Source organism: Lithobates pipiens, unplaced genomic scaffold, assembly GCF_037356315.1.
Source record: "Lithobates pipiens isolate NorthernLeopardFrog02 unplaced genomic scaffold, aLitPip1_a1.2 Scaffold_16, whole genome shotgun sequence".
NCBI classification, from domain to species: domain Eukaryota; kingdom Metazoa; phylum Chordata; class Amphibia; order Anura; family Ranidae; genus Lithobates; species Lithobates pipiens.
In genome coordinates, this window is record NW_027507748.1 from 611743632 (window position 1) to 611760710 (window position 17079).

At 44.4% G+C, this 17079-nt stretch overlaps 1 protein-coding gene across 4 annotated transcripts in view; it reads left to right on the forward strand.

The window, feature by feature from the left end:
- The window catches only part of WASF3 (WASP family member 3), a 676822-nt gene that overhangs the window by 84676 nt on the left and 575067 nt on the right, over positions 1–17079 (forward strand). The gene's annotated exons all lie outside the window — the stretch shown is intronic.

Consider the following 17079-nt stretch of genomic DNA (forward strand, 5'->3'; position numbering starts at 1 on the left):
ATTACATACACACCATCAGACTTTCTACGTAGTGACGTTTCAACGTACTGACGACACTTCAAAAGACGACGTTCAATTACTCCAGCGCCACCTTTGGTCAACTTCTGTATTGTTGTCTGCTCTTTTGCATTGGTTCTGAGCATGTGTGTTTGTACTTTGTACAAAAGTCCTATGGTTTTCTGTACACACGATCGGACTTTGCTCCATCGGACTTTTGTTTCCGGAAAATTTGTCCGTTCGCACAGCCAACAAAAGTCAGATGAAAACTGAAAAAGTTTGTCTGATGGAGTGTACACGGTCGGATGTTGCCTTAAAACAGCTAATTTGCATGTTTGTTGTCAAAAAGTCAGATCGTGTGTATGGGCCTTTAGAATAAGGTAAATGCGGGTACAGGTAAAAATAAAGTACATGTGGGTACAGGTAAGAATAAAGTACATGTGGGTACAGGTAAGAATAAAGTACATGTGGGTACAGGTAAGAATAAAGTACATGTGGGTACAAGTAATAAGACAAATGTGGGTACGGGTAAGAATAAAGTACATGTGGGCGCAGGTAAGAATAAGGGACAAGGGGGTACAGGTAGGAACAAGGGGTACAGGTAATAAATACTGTTACAGCATATTTTGAGCTGAATCTTGTGTTTTTGGCTTGTAGTTGTTTAAAGGTAAAATTGTGAGCTAATCTGCAGTGACATCTAGTGGTTCATAATAATAAACCATCTGCAAACCATGCTGACCTGTTTAATAGCAGTGAAAAAAATATGGATTACTAAAGCTGCAGAGACGCTGTAGTAGAAAAAAATGTACATTGTTCCATAAAAACAGTGATTTTACACACACAAGGATTGCAATGTAACCAAATAAATGCTTTCCGGTGGAGGGGAAATGTATAGATAACTGGATAGTATGTCAATTGTTCAATATACAACCATAATCTATTGTAAGCTCTGATGAGCAGGGTCATCTGATCCCTCCTGTATTGAATTGTATTGTAAGTGTACTGTTTGCCCTCATGTTGTAAAGAGCTGCGCAAACTGTTGGCGCTATATAAATCCTGTATAATAATAATTTCAAAAAGGTGGGATGCAGTGTAAAATCGACATAAAAATAGAATAAAATGATCTGCAAATCTCTTAAACTTGTATTTTTTTCACAATAGAAAATAGAAAACATATCAAATGTTTAAACTGAGAAAATGTATCCTTTTAATAAGGTAACTTTGAAACTGATGGCAGCCATATGTCTCAAAAAAAGGTGGGACAGGGCAACAAAACACTGGCAAAGTGGTACTAACAAGGAAGGTCTGGAAGAACATTTTACAACTAATTAGGTTTATTGGCAACAGGTTGGTAACATAACTGGGTATAAAAAGGGCATCTTAGAGAGCCAGAGTGTTTCAGAAATAAAGATGGGCAGAAGGTCACCAATTTGTGAAAAGTTGCATCGAAAAAGTGTCAAACAATTTCAGAACAATGTTCCTCTGGCTTTTTTTCTCAGAAAATAGGGGCAGGGACTCAACCATGAGAATGCAGGGGTCAGAGGTATGTAATGCAGAAAGTGCAGGGGTCAGGAGTAAGTGATGCCCAAGCCATTGTACAGAATACAACCAGAAATGACCCTCTCCAGCCAGTACAAACTCATCTCCCCAAGACCATATTCATCCGAATTCAAATCTCACCCATCAGTCATGTTTACCCACACAGGGATGCACAGGTGTTTTTGTACATTTCCATATAGGCAGTCCCATTGATATCTGCACAGACACAGCCGCTGTGTTCTGATATGATATCCATGTGAGTGTGACTGCATGCCCCTGAACTCACCCTGGGTGCTTTGGGACAGTAACACCCGCAACATGTCCCATTCGGAGCAGCAGATGTGTCTATGTAGACCCTCTGTTCCAATAGATAACAATGAGAATACTAACACAGGGATGCATGGGACACCTGTACATCCATGCACAAACATTGCATTGCACTAGGCCCAGATATAATCTCCCTGTGTGAATCTCCCAGTCCACCCCCCTCTGTAGAAACCATTCCCTCCCAGCCTCTTGTAAAATACATTTTTTTCACCCAACTAGTTCTTTGTTCTATATTCCAGAAAAAAACAGATGAACCATATACACTAGTTCACACTGCAAAGTCTTATTGTACATAAGGCTGTATTTTGCTCCCTGCACTTCTACTGTGTGGAAAGCAGGCTTTTTTATTTTGATGCCACAATAGAGGTGGTGCTGCACTCATTATTCTCAGGCATTGGTATCACAACATGTAGCTATGCTGAAGAGAGAAGAGAAGAAGGCGTCTTCAGAGTGCTCAGCCTGTTCCCACAAGCTGCCCATTGTTGGGCAGAACTTGAGCAGGAGGAGGATGATGAAATTAGAAGAAATGGCCGCACACCACTGTAGATCAAAATTATTTTTATTTGGACAACCCAAAAACGACAGGAAACAGAATGCTGGGTAGACTCGTTTCGCACACTTCACATGTGCTTAGTCATTACTTAGGAGGAGGATGATGCCAGATCAGTCTGCACCTGCTGCTCCCGCCTGCCGAAGCCGATAATTTGCAGACCGCACTTACCGACACTAGGCGGTCAAAAGAGATTCTGGTCATGCCAGCACCTCCTGGATTAAGGTACCACCCCCTCACCTCCCCCACCTATACTACTGCCCACCCTTTCCTCTGCTGTTATTGGTATATGCAGAACAGGGAAGGTTATGTGTGCCCTGCTGGGAGAGCAGCGCACGGGGCTGTTGGCAGAGTTCCACCATGTTCCAGCTGAAAAAAAAAAACGTGTTCCTTAACTACTTAATAACCGCCCTATAGCCGAATGACGGCTACAGGGCAGTTTCTTAACTCTGGGAGGCCGTCATATGACGTCCTCCCAGAATTCCGCTCTTGCGCGCCCCCTGGGACCCGGCGCATCACGGATCACGGTAAACGGCCGCTCAAATGACGGAGTGATCACTTGTAAACAAACCGGCATCATGTTATGACGCCGGTTCCTCCCTCCCCCTCTCTGTACCGATCGGAACAGCGGAGGGGGAAGAGATCGGTGTCAGCAGCGATGTGGGCTGCGTTGTGCTGCTCACCGAAAATTAACCCCTCAATGCCCTGCAAATACTCTGCAATACCCTGCCATTACTCTGCAATACCCTGCAATACTCTGCAATACCCTGCAATACCCTGCAATACTCTGCAATACTCTGCAATACCCTGCATTACTCTGCAATACCCTGCAATACTCTGCATTACTCTGCAATACTCTGCAATACTCTGCATTACTCTGCAATACTCTGCAATACTCTGCATTACACTGCAATACTCTGCATTACTCTGCATTACTCTGCATTACCCTGCAACACTCTGCAATATCCTGCAACGCTCTGCAACACCCGCCAATACCCTGCAACACTCTGCAATGCTCTGCAACACTCTGCAATGCTCTGCAACACCCACCAATACCCTGCAACACTCTGCAATGCTCTGCAACACTCTGCAATACCCTGCAACACTCTGCAATGCTCTGCAACACCCGCCAATACCGTGCAACACTCTGCAATCCTCTGCAACACCCTCCAATATCCTGCAATGCTCTGCAACGCAATACTCTGCAACGCCATACTCTGAGATACCCAGCCATACTCTGAGATACCCAGCCATAGTCGGTGCTACCCTGCAATACCAAGCCATAGACACCCCCTCCCCCTCCCGCCGCCCTCCGGTGCTTCTACCGACTCGCCAATACGATCAAATCCAGAATCTTTTTTTTTTTTTTTTTCAGGCTTCCCAGCTTAGAGATGAGATGCAGGGTCTTATTGACCCCATATCTCACTGTAAAGAGGACCTGTCATGCCATATTCCTATTACAAGGGATGTTTACATTCCTTGTAATAGGAATAAAAGTGATCAAAAAATGTATTTTTGGGGAAAAAAATGTCAAACTAAAATAAATAAAGTAAAATGAACAATAAAATTTTTTTTTTTTTTTTTAAAGCGCCCCTGTCCCCATGTGCTCGCATGCAGAAGCGAACGCATACGTAAGTCCCGCCCACATATGAAAACGGTGTTCAAACCACACATGTGAGGTATCGCTGCGAACGTTAGAGCGAGAGCAATAATTCTAGCCCTAGACCTCCTCTGTAACTCAAAACATATAACCAGTAAAAAATAAATAAAAATCGTCGCCTATGGGGATTTTTAAGTAGCGACGTTTGGCGCCATTCCACGAGCCTGTGCAATTTTGAAGAGTGACATGTTAGGTATCGATTTACTCGGTGTAACTTCATCTTTCACATTATGCAAAAATTGGGCTAACTTTACTGTGTTTTTTTTTTTTCAAGCACAAAACAGTTTTTTTCCAAAAAAAAAGCATTCGAAAAATTGCTGCGCAAATACCGTGCGAGATAAAAAGTTGCAACCACCATTGTATTCTCCAGGGTGTTTGCTAAAAAAACATATATAATGTTTTGGGATTCAATGTAATTTTCTAGCAAATAAATGATGATTTTTACATGTAGGAGAGAAATGTCAGAATTGTCCTGGGTGCTCCAGAACGCCTGATGGCGCTCCATGCATGTTGGGCCTCTGTATGTGGCCACGCTGTGTAAAAGTCTCACACATGTGGTATCACCGTACTCGGGAGTAATAGCAGAATGTGTTTTGGGGTGTAATTTGTGGTATGCATATGCTGTGTGAGAAATAAACTGATAATATGAGAATTTTGTGAAAAAAAAAATAAAAAAGGAAAAAAAATCTTGATTTTGCAAAGAATTGCGGGAAAAAATGACAACTTCAAAAAACTCATCATGCCTCTTACTAAATACCTTGGAATGTCTTCTTTCCAAAAAGGGGTCATTTGGGGGGTAGTTGTACTTTTCTGGCATGTTAGGGTCTCAAGAATTGAAATAGGCCGTCAGTACTTCAGGTGTGATCAATTTTCAGATATTGGCACCATAGCTTGTGGACTTTATAACTTTCACAAAGACCAAATAATATCCACCAATTTGTACTTATTTTTACCAAAGATATGTAGTGGTATAAATTTTGGCCAAAATTTATGAAGAAAAAATTACTAATCTGCTAAATTTTATAACAGAAATGAAGAAAAATTCATTTTTTTACAGAATTTTCTGTATTTTTTCTTTTATAGCACAAAAAATAAAAAACCCAGCGATGATTAAATACCACCAAAAGAAAGCTCCATTTGTGTGAAAAAAAGGACAAAAATTTCATATAGGTCCAGTGTTGCATGACTGAGTAATTGTCATTCAAAATGTGAGAGCACCGAAAGCTGAAAATTGGCCTGGTTATTAAGGGTGTTTAAGTGCCCAGTGGTCAAGTGGTTAATATAAAATTGCAAAATACAGTACATAATATAATCAAAAGCTTCTGAGAATCTTGAGAAATCTCGGCGTGCAAGAGACAAGGCCGAAATGCAATATTATAGGCTTATGATCTTCGGATACTGCATTAAATACAGCCATGATTTTGTGATGACACTAGATGGGCTCTGAAATACTTCCAAAATCAGTCTATAAACACAGTTTACCATTCTATCCAAAGATATAAGGTAAAGCTCCATCCTGCAATGAAGAAGCCATATCTGAACATGATCCAGAAACGCAGCTGTCTTCTCTGGGTCAAAGCTCATTTAAAACGATCTGTTGCAAAGTGGAAAATGTTCTGTGATCAGACACTTTTAAATTTGCCATTCTTTTTTGCAACCTCGGGCACTGCATTCTCCAGACTAAAGAGGAGAGGGACCTTCTGGTTTGTTATCAGCCCTCATCAGTTCAAAATCCTGCATCTCTGATGGTATGGGGGTGCATTAGTGTGTATAGAATGGGACGTGTGCACATATGGAAAGGTACCACTGATGCTGAAAGATATATCCAGATTTTAGAGCACCATATGCTCAGGCAAGAAAGGTACAACATTCCTTTCCCAAACCTCCAGTTACTAGCCTACTCAGTTCCCAGATTTTATAGAGTGTTGTTAACCACTTGCCAATAGGGTTTAGGTCTGGAGACATGCTTGGCCAGTCCATCACCTTTACCCTCAGCTTCATTAGCAAGGCAGTGGTCATCTTGGAGGTGTGTTTGGGGTCGTCATCTTGTTGGAATACTGCCCTGTGGCCCAGTTTCTGAAGGAAAGGGATTATGCTCTGCTTCAGTATGTCACAGTACATGTTGGCATTCATAGTTCCCTCAATGAACTGTAGCTCCCCAGTGCCGGCAGCGCTCATGCAGCCCCAGAACATGACACTCCCACCACCATGCTTGACTGTAGGCAAGACACACTTGACTTTGTACTCCTCACCTGGTTGCCGCCACACACGCTTTACACCATCTGAGCCAAATAAGTTTATCTTGGTCTCATCAGACCACGGGACATGGTTCCAGTAATCCATGTCTTTAGTCTGCTTGTTTTCAGCAAACTGTTTGCGGGCTTTTTTGTGCATCATCTTTAGAATAGGCTTCCTTCTGGGACAATAGTCATGCAGACTAATTTGATGCAGCGTGCAGCGTATGGTCTGAGCACTGACAGACTAACCCCCCCAGCCCTTCAAACTCTGCAGCAATGCTGGCAGCACTCATATTTCCCAAAGACAACCTCTGGTGCTGAGCACGTGCACTCAACTTCTTTGGTCGAGGCCTGGTCTGAGTGGAACCTGTTAGGCCGCGTACACACGCGGGGACTGTTCGCTCAACTTTGTCCGCTGAACAGTGTTTCGGCGGACAGTCCGCTCGTGTGTGGGCTTTCAGCGGACAGTTTCAGCGGACAGTCTGCTGAACAAAGTTTTTCGGAAATTCCGAAAAACTGTCCGCTGAAACTTTGTTTCAGCGAACAGTCCCCTCGTGTGTAGGCTTGTTCGTCAAACTAAGTTCCGCGCATGCTCAGAAAGGATTTACACGCCGAAGTTTGCATTGCAGTGTATAGGACGTCGTTTTCTAGTCCCGTCGTACGTGCCGTTCACGTCATCGCGCACGGTTTCAGCGGACTGTTCGTTCGTCGTGTGTGGCCAAGTCCGTCCATGCTAATTTTGAGCGGACTGTCCGCTGAAACTGTTTGACGGACAAAGTTGAGCGAACAGTCCCCGCGTGTGTACGCGGCCTTAAACTACTGTATGGTCTTGGCCACCTTGCTACAGCTCAGTTTTGGGGTCTTGGCAATCTTGTTATAGCCTAGGCCAGGGGTGTCCAAACTTTTTTCAAAGAGGGTCAGATTTGATGAAGTGAACATACATGAGGGCCGACCATTTTGCCTGACATTCTTAGAACCTTTAAAATTTGGTCTATGGGTGTCCGTCCGAGCACTAATACACTGCCCAGCAAGAATTCTCTTGCTTTTGTCTCGCTCGTTCCTGACACATAGACGCGTGCTCTGGTCTTTAGGGGTACCCTTAATTATTAATGGTACCCCACACATTGGAAAATGGGGGGTGCTTTTGGTGCAGTGCAATTTAAAAAAAAAAGGTTGGGGACTTCTTTCCCTGCATTTTTGTGGGTAGGGAAGCCCATTGAAATGAATGGGCTGCCCTACACACAGCATGCAGCCACACGGATGTGAACCAAGGGCTTGTTCACATGTCAGGTTGGATGGGCAGTAAAACTACATGGTTAAGTTGTTTTTACCACCCCCAACTTCTACCCCTTTAGCTGCAGAGGGTGCAGCTGAGATATTGTTCATCCCTTGTGATAGCAATAAAGTTAGTACAAAAAAAAGTATAAAAAAATATATTTTTGTACAAAATAAATAATAATAAAAAATGTTTTAAAGCGCCCTCGTCCCACCGTGCTTACGCGCAAATGAGAATACATATGTTACTCCCGCACATATATGTAAAAGGAGATCGAACCACATGTGAGGTATTGTCATGAACATCAGAGCGAGAGCAATAATTCCAGCACCAGACCTCCCGTGCAACTCTAAATTGGTAACCAGTAAAGGCATTTAAAGCATCACCTATGGGGAATTTTAAGCACCGTAGTTTGCCACCATTGCATAGGCAGATGCAGTTTTAAAGCGTGACATGTTAAAGAGGAGCGCCACCTGAAAAAAAAATATGAAAAGTCAGCAGCTACAAATACTGCAGCTGCTGACTTTTAATAAAGGGACACTCACCTGTCCGAGGGTCCAGCGATGTCGGCAGCAGATGAGGAGCAATCGTTCATCTCTCGGCTGCCCCCGCCACCATCCTCTTTCAGGGAATCGGGAAGTGAAGCGTTGCGGCTTCACTGCCCGGTTCTCTACTGCGCATGCGCGAGTCACGTTGCGCGTCTTCACTGGTCCCCGCAAATTTCAACACCCACCATTTTATTCTATAGGGTCTCTGCTAAAAAGATATATAATGTTATGGGGTTCTAAGTAGTTTTCTAGCAAAAAAAAAAGAAAATTTTTACATGTAAGAGCAAAGTATCAGAAATGGCCTGGGTGGCAAGTGGTTAACCAGACACTGATAGAAGTCACAAGACTGCTCTATACTGCTGATGAGAAAAGGTAGTTAGCAGTTTATATTTACTAAAATAATTGCATTTCCATGTGCTGTGTACTGTGGGACACCAGATATAGTGAATGGAGGGTCCTGGGTTTAGTAACACTTTAATAATTTATAAGCAGTTACAGCAAACATTCTGTTTTCCTTTAGAGATAAAGGTTTTACATAAATAGATACATTCTGATCATTGTAAGCACCCCTGTCAGTGGTAACAAAAGCTTGGTCTGTTAGACCCCTTTCACACTGGGGTTTTTTTCAGGCGTTTTTCAGGCGCTTTAGCGTTAAAAAAATCGCCTGTAAAGCGCTTGAAAGAAGCCTCATCTGCAGTCCCAATGTGAAAGCCCAAGTGCTTTAAGAACCCTTTCACAATGTCAGCGCCTGAAAAACACTCGTAAAGCGCTGCTTAAACTAGCAGCGCTTTACCAGCGTTTTTCGAGCGTTATTGGGGCGCTTTTAACCCCTGCTAGTGGCCAAATAAAGGGTTAAAAACGCCCACAAAACGCTGCTGCCAATAGCGTTTTTCAGGCGTTTTTCTGGCGTTTTACAGGCGCTTCCCATTGATTTCAATGGGAAGGGGTGCTTTAGGAGCGTTGTATTCACCGCTCGAAGACCCCTTTCACACCAGGGCGTTTTTGCAGCGTTTTAGCGTTAAAAATAACGCTATTAAAACGCTCATAAAACGCTCTCCATGCATCTCAATGGACCCTTTCACACCAAGGCGTTGCGCTGGCTGAGCGTTGAGAAAAGTCCTGCAAGCAGCATCTTTGGAGCAGCTTTTGGGCGTTAAAAAAAGCGCTTCAAAAACGCTCCTCTCCATTGGAATGAATTGAAAGCGCTGTAAAAACGCCCTAAAAACGCCTATAATCCGCCCTGAGCTGTAGAAAAAGTCACATGATCTCAAAAAAAGTAAACATGCAAGTAGAAAGAGAGCATCTACGACAACAGGACTGAAATTGTGGAAAGGTCACAATGATTTCCAAGCCATCAAAGTGCCAAAGAAATCGTAGAAAAATGTAGATTTGAAGTAAAACAAGACACTGCATTTACTTTATATAAACTGCTTGTTTTTACATGATCTCACAAACAAAAGATAAACATGCAAACAAAAAGATAGCATCCACAGCAACAGGACTAGCTGTGGGGAGGTAACATGATCTCACTGAAGCGTAGGATGCTGGTAAATCAGGAAATCCTGTTTGTAGAGGTGGATAGGAGCTAAGAGAAGATGGAGGTTGAAAGAGACCAGGGATTTGGGACCAGTGGGAGTGGGATTAGGGTTGGAGATTAGGGTTCTGGGACCAGTGGGAGTGGGATTATGGTTCTAGATTTGGGTTTTGGGACCAGTGGGAGTGGGATTATGGTTCTAGATTTGGGTTTTGGGACCAGTGGGAGTGGGATTATGGTTCTAGATTTGGGTTTTGGGACCAGTGGGAGTGGGATTATGGTTCTAGATTTGGGTTTTGGGACCAGTGGGAGCGGGATTATGGTTCTAGATTTGGGATTTGGGACCAGTGGGAGTGGGATTATGGTTGGAGATTTGGGAGCAGTGGGAGCGGGATTAGGATATAGATACTTACGTTCCAATGCTCATTCGAGTATAGTTTCGGAATTTGTCTGGGTGCACTCTTAGGTGCTCATATAGCAACACAAATTGCCCGATAGAGCTGTGTGTTTGTAGGATGGGATGAACCCAATACCGACGTTGCTGCCTCTGTTGGTGGATATTTTCCCAATACAGTAGCACAAACATCAAGAACAGCTCCATGAACTCCATCTTCTTTCTGTATCCTCTGTCACCTCACAAGATCCCAGGAAGTAAACAGGAAGTGATGTAGGGAGGTGAGGTGGCTCTTTGACGCCCAACGCTTGTAAAACGCTTGTAAAACGCTGTAAAAACGCCCACAGCGTTGCAGTAATTTTAACGCTAGCGCCCCAAAAACGCTGTAAAAACGCTCTAATAACGCTGTAAAAATAGCAGCGTTTTACCGCTGACGCTATGGGCGGTGTGGTGTGAAAGTGCTCGAAAAGCGGTGAATAAAGAAGCTGCTTGCAGGACTTTTTTTGACACCCTGCCAGCGCAGCGCCTTGGTGTACTCAGGCTTTTACATTGGGATTGCAGTTGCAGCTTCTTTCAGGCGCTTTTTTTAACGCTGAAGCGCCTGAAAAACGCCCCAGTATGAAAGGGATCTCGGTGTGAAAGCACTCGGGCTTTTACATTGGGATTGCAGTTACGGCTTCTTTCAGGCTTATTTTTTAATGCTAAAGCGCATGAAAAACGCCTGAAAAATGCCCCAGTGTGAAAGGGGTCTTAAAGGGAAAAAATAACAGCAGCAGGATGAACATGTTACACAATAAACCTCCAGGGGGGACAGCTGTGTTAATGCTGGTGACAGACCGCATCTTATGCCGTCTTTGATTTTCCTGTAGTACAACTTTGATCTCTGACAGCCAATGAAAAATCAAGTTTCAGACAGTTTCTGGTTGTCAAGGTTACTGTACACCACATCACTATGTTGCTAAAGGATTAGTTCACCTTTTTGGAAAAAAAATGGAAAGGTAAACTTACAACCTACACCTTTCCAACCCATCCCCAGTTCAGGATATTGAAATCCCCGCTCTACTTCCCCTTCCTCCTGTAGGGCTTCTAGGATGGATCAGAGCGATTCTGATTGGTCAGTGCTGGTATATGTGAGCCCTCACCTTAGGGCTGGGGAAAAAATCAATTTAAATCTTGAATCGAGCTGAGAGGACAAATCGATTCAAAATTTAAGAAAAACTATTTTTTTTTCACCACCGTGCTGGTCCTGAGGTGCTGCGGGTAGGAGTTTTTGGGCTTCGGCCTAGTCCGCGAGGTCGGATGCCACGGACTAGGCCAAAGCCGCGGCCTTGCCTAAAAACTCCTGCCTGCAGCTCCTTAGGACCGGCGCAGTATCCATAAAAAAAAAAAAAATCGATTCAATTCGTGAATCAAGTTTTTTTTTTCTAAACGCAGATTTATTTTTATTTTTTTAAGAAAATCGCCCAGCTCTACCTCAACCCATTTAGCTTAAAATAGAAATGAAAGGCAAAACATTTGTGTATAGATATGAAAAAAACATTTTTCCCCCTTTGAATAAGTGATCACATTCCCTCTGTTCTTAGCTGCATAAGGAGAGAGCTGGGGAAGGAGAAACAGCAGGACTCTGGTCTTCCCAGTGAATGGCTGTGCAGGGGAGGCATGTCAGGACAATTCCAATCATTGGAGGAGAGTAGGTTGAGTTCTCAGCATAGGTAGAGGACTGACCACTCTGTGTCTCCTGCTTAGTGAGGTCAGTTTCTAATAGGAGAGCAGAGGGACTGGCAGGAACACCAGGGATTTCACATAAAGGAAGTAACAGAAAGAGAACAGGATTCTTTCTTATACAGGTACATGGTACAATAGGCACCTATCAGGAATAGGAAATATTTGGTTTATATATTCTTTAACTAATTGGAAGCAGTGTGATCCATCCCAGAAGCCGTATAGAAAGAAAGGGAAGAAGAGCGGGGATTTCCAATCCCTGGCCCCGCTAATCACATATGGAGGTAAGTGCAGCTGGGTCCAGCGGAGGGTCTATTCACCTCTTCACTTTTTCTGAAAAGGTGAACTTACCCTTTAAAATGAATGTAAACCCAACCACTGCCTTATGGGAGCTGGAAAAGATAACTGAAGGCAAAACATTTGTTTTCGATCGGGAGAGAATGGTAAGGGGATTTTGTTTGCTGTCTGTGCTGAAGGCTCACTCTCTAATTGTCCTGATCACCGATGTCCCCAGGAATGAAGGTGAAGGTTAACCAAAATATCGAGTTGTCACCCGAAGAGGGATAGAAGAAAAATCTTCCAATATGGGCCATTTGTTCCAATGACAACAAATAGATTTCCCTCAAATTGGATCTGATCCCACATGTGCAAGTCCGCCAGGAAGCTGTCAGTGGCACAGGCCAATCATTTGTGGGTGGGACATTTCTTGCCCAGCAGCCACATGTATACTCTTGTATATGTGCAGCCCCGGGGCAGGGTATGCCCCTGCCACAGAACAGATGACCATACCTCCCAACTTTCTGAAATGGCAATGAGGGACACCTATTACCAAAAGTATGTAGGCATAGGACACGCCCCCTGCCACACCCTCTTAAAGGAGAATTAGACAAAAAAAATGATTGGTTAAACACACAAGTGTATTTTTACCACTACTATTCCTTTATATTGGCTTTTGGCATTTGCACATGCAGCAATTTAGAAATCGGATGAAAGGTTTAGCACTGAGAAACACTTTTTGAAAGATAAAAGGCACATTTTCTATACAACTATATAGATCAGAGGGACATTGCTCCAAATCAGGGACAGTTGGGAGCTTTGCAGGTGACAGCTTCTGGTGGGCTTGCACACATTGGTTCGGATCCTGATCTGAGCATGCCCAAGAGTATCACTAGTTGTCACCATGGCTAGAGTGCTTATAGATAGGAAGTGAATGCAAAGAGGCTACAGGAGATCAGCAGTGCTGAGATGCACAACAGGGAAGACATTTTTTTCTTTCTTTTTTTTTTAACATGGCAGTTTATGATCTACAATGCTTTAGCCAACTACCGTATTTATCGGCGTATAAAACGCACTTTTTTCCCCTTAAAATCGGGGGGAAATCGTGGGTGCGTGTGATACACCCACCCCCCGATTGTGAGCCTGTGGGCACTTTTGGACATTCTCAACGAGCTTTCGGCCATTCTCGGTGGCTTTGGCCTGTTCTCGGAGAGCAGCCGAAAGCAGGACATCCGGCTCTGTATCTCGGTGGCGCCATTTTTAAATGGCAAAGCTGCAAATGACACTGATAAGGCTGCATTGATGGGCATTTAAATGTAAGTTTTTTTTCTTTAAACTTCCCTCCTAAAAGTTTTTTCCTTAAAATTCCCTCCTAAACATTGGGGTGCGTGTTATACGCTGATAAATACGGTATACCGTATATACTCGAGTATAAGCCGAGATTTTCAGCCTCTTTTTTGAGGCTGAAAGTGCCCCCCTCGGCTTATACTCGAGTCATCGCTGTCTGCCCGCTCGATCAGCGTGTCGAGCAGACAGACAGCGGCCATTCTGATTCAAAAGCCGCGCCTCCGGCTCCGCCTTCGCCTGTGATAGGCGGAACACTGAATTTCCCAGCAGCCTGTGTTCCGCCTATCACGGGCATCCGCTCATCCTCGTACTACGGACGAGGATGATACGACGTCCGTGATAGGCGGAACACAGGCTGCTGGGAAATTCAGTGTTCCGCCTATCACAGGCGAAGGAGGAGGCGCGGCTTTTGAATTTTACAATGGCCGCCGACGAAGAGGGCACGGGACGGAGGCAAGGCAACGCACGGCACGGGACAGGACGGGACGGGACGGGACAAAGGCAAGGCACGACACGGGACGGAGGCTCGGGACAAAGGCTCGGGACACAGGTAGGCTGGACACACACACACACACACACACACACACACACACACACACACACACACACACACACACACACACACACACACACACACACACACACACACACACACGGATGGAGACACACACACACGGATGGATGGATGGATGGATGGAGACACACACACACACAGGGATGGATGGATGGATGGATACACACACACACAGGGATGGATGGATGGATGGAGACACACACACACAGGGATGGATGGATGGATGGATGGAGACACACACACACAGGGATGGATGGATGGATGGATGGAGACACACACACACAGGGATGGATGGATGGATGGACACACACACACACAGGGATGGATGGACGGACACACAGGGATGGACGGACACACAGGGATGGACGGACACACAGGGATGGACGGACACACACACAGGGATGGACAGGCATGTCTCACCCTCGGCTTATACACGAGTCAATAAGTTTGCCAGTTTTTTTGGGGGTAAATTGGGGGCCTCGGCTTATATTCGGGTCGGCCTATACTCGAGTATATACGGTATTTGATTCTGTTTAACATTTTCAACCATGATTTAAATGTCAGAATTCAGTTTGCTGAGTTACAATTGCAGGCATTGGTGCACTACAACATCTCCTGTAGTTGTGGGCAGCTGATGGGTATGAAATCTGATGGCATTTCTCTTTGTATCATTTTATGAATGAAAGCCTCACATCTCTTCGGTGTTAATAAATGAACGGCGGGGTGATATAGAGAAGGGTGTATAGAATAGTACTGTGGAGCGCATTGTTACATTGGTTAGTCTAATGAGGTGTGAATAACAATGTGATGTGATGGCTGTGTGCTAAGATTCAAATAGATCCGTGGAGCAGGTGCAGCGTGCGGTTTAGGCATTGATCCCTCCCACTGAGTATCATCGCCGCCGCAGCCTCAGAAGTCTGGGGAATTGAGATGTGAGCACTACAGATAAATCTGCCAATTTGCGACTTCACGTCACGATGCAGAAATCAGCGCTCGCCATAAATATTTCATAGTAAATCCATTACATCTGTGCTGCTAAGTGCCTGGTGTAAAGAAGTAATGGGAGATTGTTTAGAAGGTAGATGTTAAAGTTGGAAGAGTTTGATGGTAGCATGGCCTATGGAGAAGAGCAGACAAAAAAAACAACGTCTGGATGTTAGAAAACAACCCAGGGCTGGTGAACGCGCGCCCTTCGGAGATCAGACAGCATTCAAGAAAGACACCCCACCCCTCTGAAAAGTCGAGCTCAGCCTTTCTGAAACTTTTTACAAGGAAGGATCCTTTAAAAAAGTTTTCAAAGCCCACTTTGATTGGGTCCTGTTCAGCCCGCCAAACACAGTTTTTTCCGCATCATGTGTGCAGCCTGCTTTTACTGCCCCCCCGGCCATCCGTATGAATGAGCCTATAGAATGTTTTAAAAAATTGGGTGTACTTAAAAAGGCTTCACCCTGAAAATAAAACAAATATCCGATCTGACCGAAGTGGGAGAAAGTACCTGTCAACAACCCCCCCCCCCCCCCACCCCGCAAAAATGAAGTTCCAAATATGGTATAGGAGGGGGGGGGGAAGCGTCAGACAAGCGGGACTTCCCTTCTGGGTGAAGTTCTGCTTTAAAGTGACATTAAAGAATAAACCCTTTACAGCCACTTTATACTACAGGCAAGCCTATAATTAGACTTACCTGTAGCAACCCTGCACGGTTTAGGAGATATCCCTGTATTTGCATGTGCCAATGACATGTGCACTTAAGCAGATTGAAGCAATAGCACGTACATGCCGCTGCTTCAGTTGTACTGTGCCGTTACCGGCGGGTCCCATCCGCATCCGGCCAATCACAGTGCCAGAGCCACAATACCCATAACTAACCCCCGGAGAGATTTCGGCTGCGGGGGGGCTTTGATCTCAGGTAAGTAATTCATTCATAATGAGCTAGTATGCTATGCATTCTAGCTCATTATGTCTTTGTCTTGCAGGTTGTTTTTTTTTTTACATTTTTTGACAGGGTTTACAATCACTTTAAGGGCTCCATTTTTATTCTTTACAAATAACAAACATGTCATACTTATGTGCTTTGTAATGGTTTTGCATAGAGCAGCCCAAATCCTCTTCTTCTCAGATCCCCTGCTGGTGCTCCTCGCCCCTCCCCCCTGCTGAGTGCCCCCATAGCAAGCTACTTGCCGGTGACGTCACTGGCTCCTCCTCCCGACGTGGTGCGTCACTGGTCACGTGACTTTTTAAAGGGAATAATTTTTACACATTTATATTTATGAATTCACGGTTTGTGTATATATTTTAATTTATCTAATTCACAGATTGCTATGCTCAAAATTTTTTATGTATATTGTCACAAGAGTTAGCACGTATTTTGAGGATTACTGTGTATTTTATGAAGGTTGGTAATAGCACACCAAGCAATTGTTTACATTTATCACTATGTAATATGAAGACCTACCGTAAAATACCCAATCAATCTGTATCCAGTCAGACTGGTCCACACATTATATTGTTTTTTGGTAGTTGTAAAAAACCCTTGGCGACCTCTGGAGGAATCTCAGGGCTTCACAGCATCCTGGTTGAGAAAGGCTGGCCTAACTGCTTAGCTGTGATGAGGAACCAGTAGCTTCAATGAGTCACTGGCTTGTAGTAAGCGTGTAGTTGGGGAAAGTAAGAGATCCAGTCTGCATGTCTGTTCTGGGTCAGTGTCTCTAAAAGTACTGAGGCTATTGAGTCGACATAACAGCCAGAGTTAAAGTATTTTCAGCTTGGGAGGCTAGCAGTAGCATGCACCATACTTCCTCAGTGTGCGTTTGATTTAAAGGAGAAGCATGGGAAGTGAAAAAAATAAAAGTACATTACTCTGCTCTATGGCTGCAGAATCTCTGTGATGCTGCAGCTGCCCACCCCCCGAGCTTTAAACCCGAGAACTGAGCAATCACATGACCGCTGATCGGTCAGTTCTCAGTCTACTCTGAGCAGAGAGCGATGACTGTCAGTCGCCTCTCTCTGCTCTTCCCTGCCCCTCTCTTTGGAGCACCGGGCTGGAGAGGGTCTGGGTGCTGCTGGCTCTCAGTGGTGTGCTGAGGGGCTGAGTCAGCTGC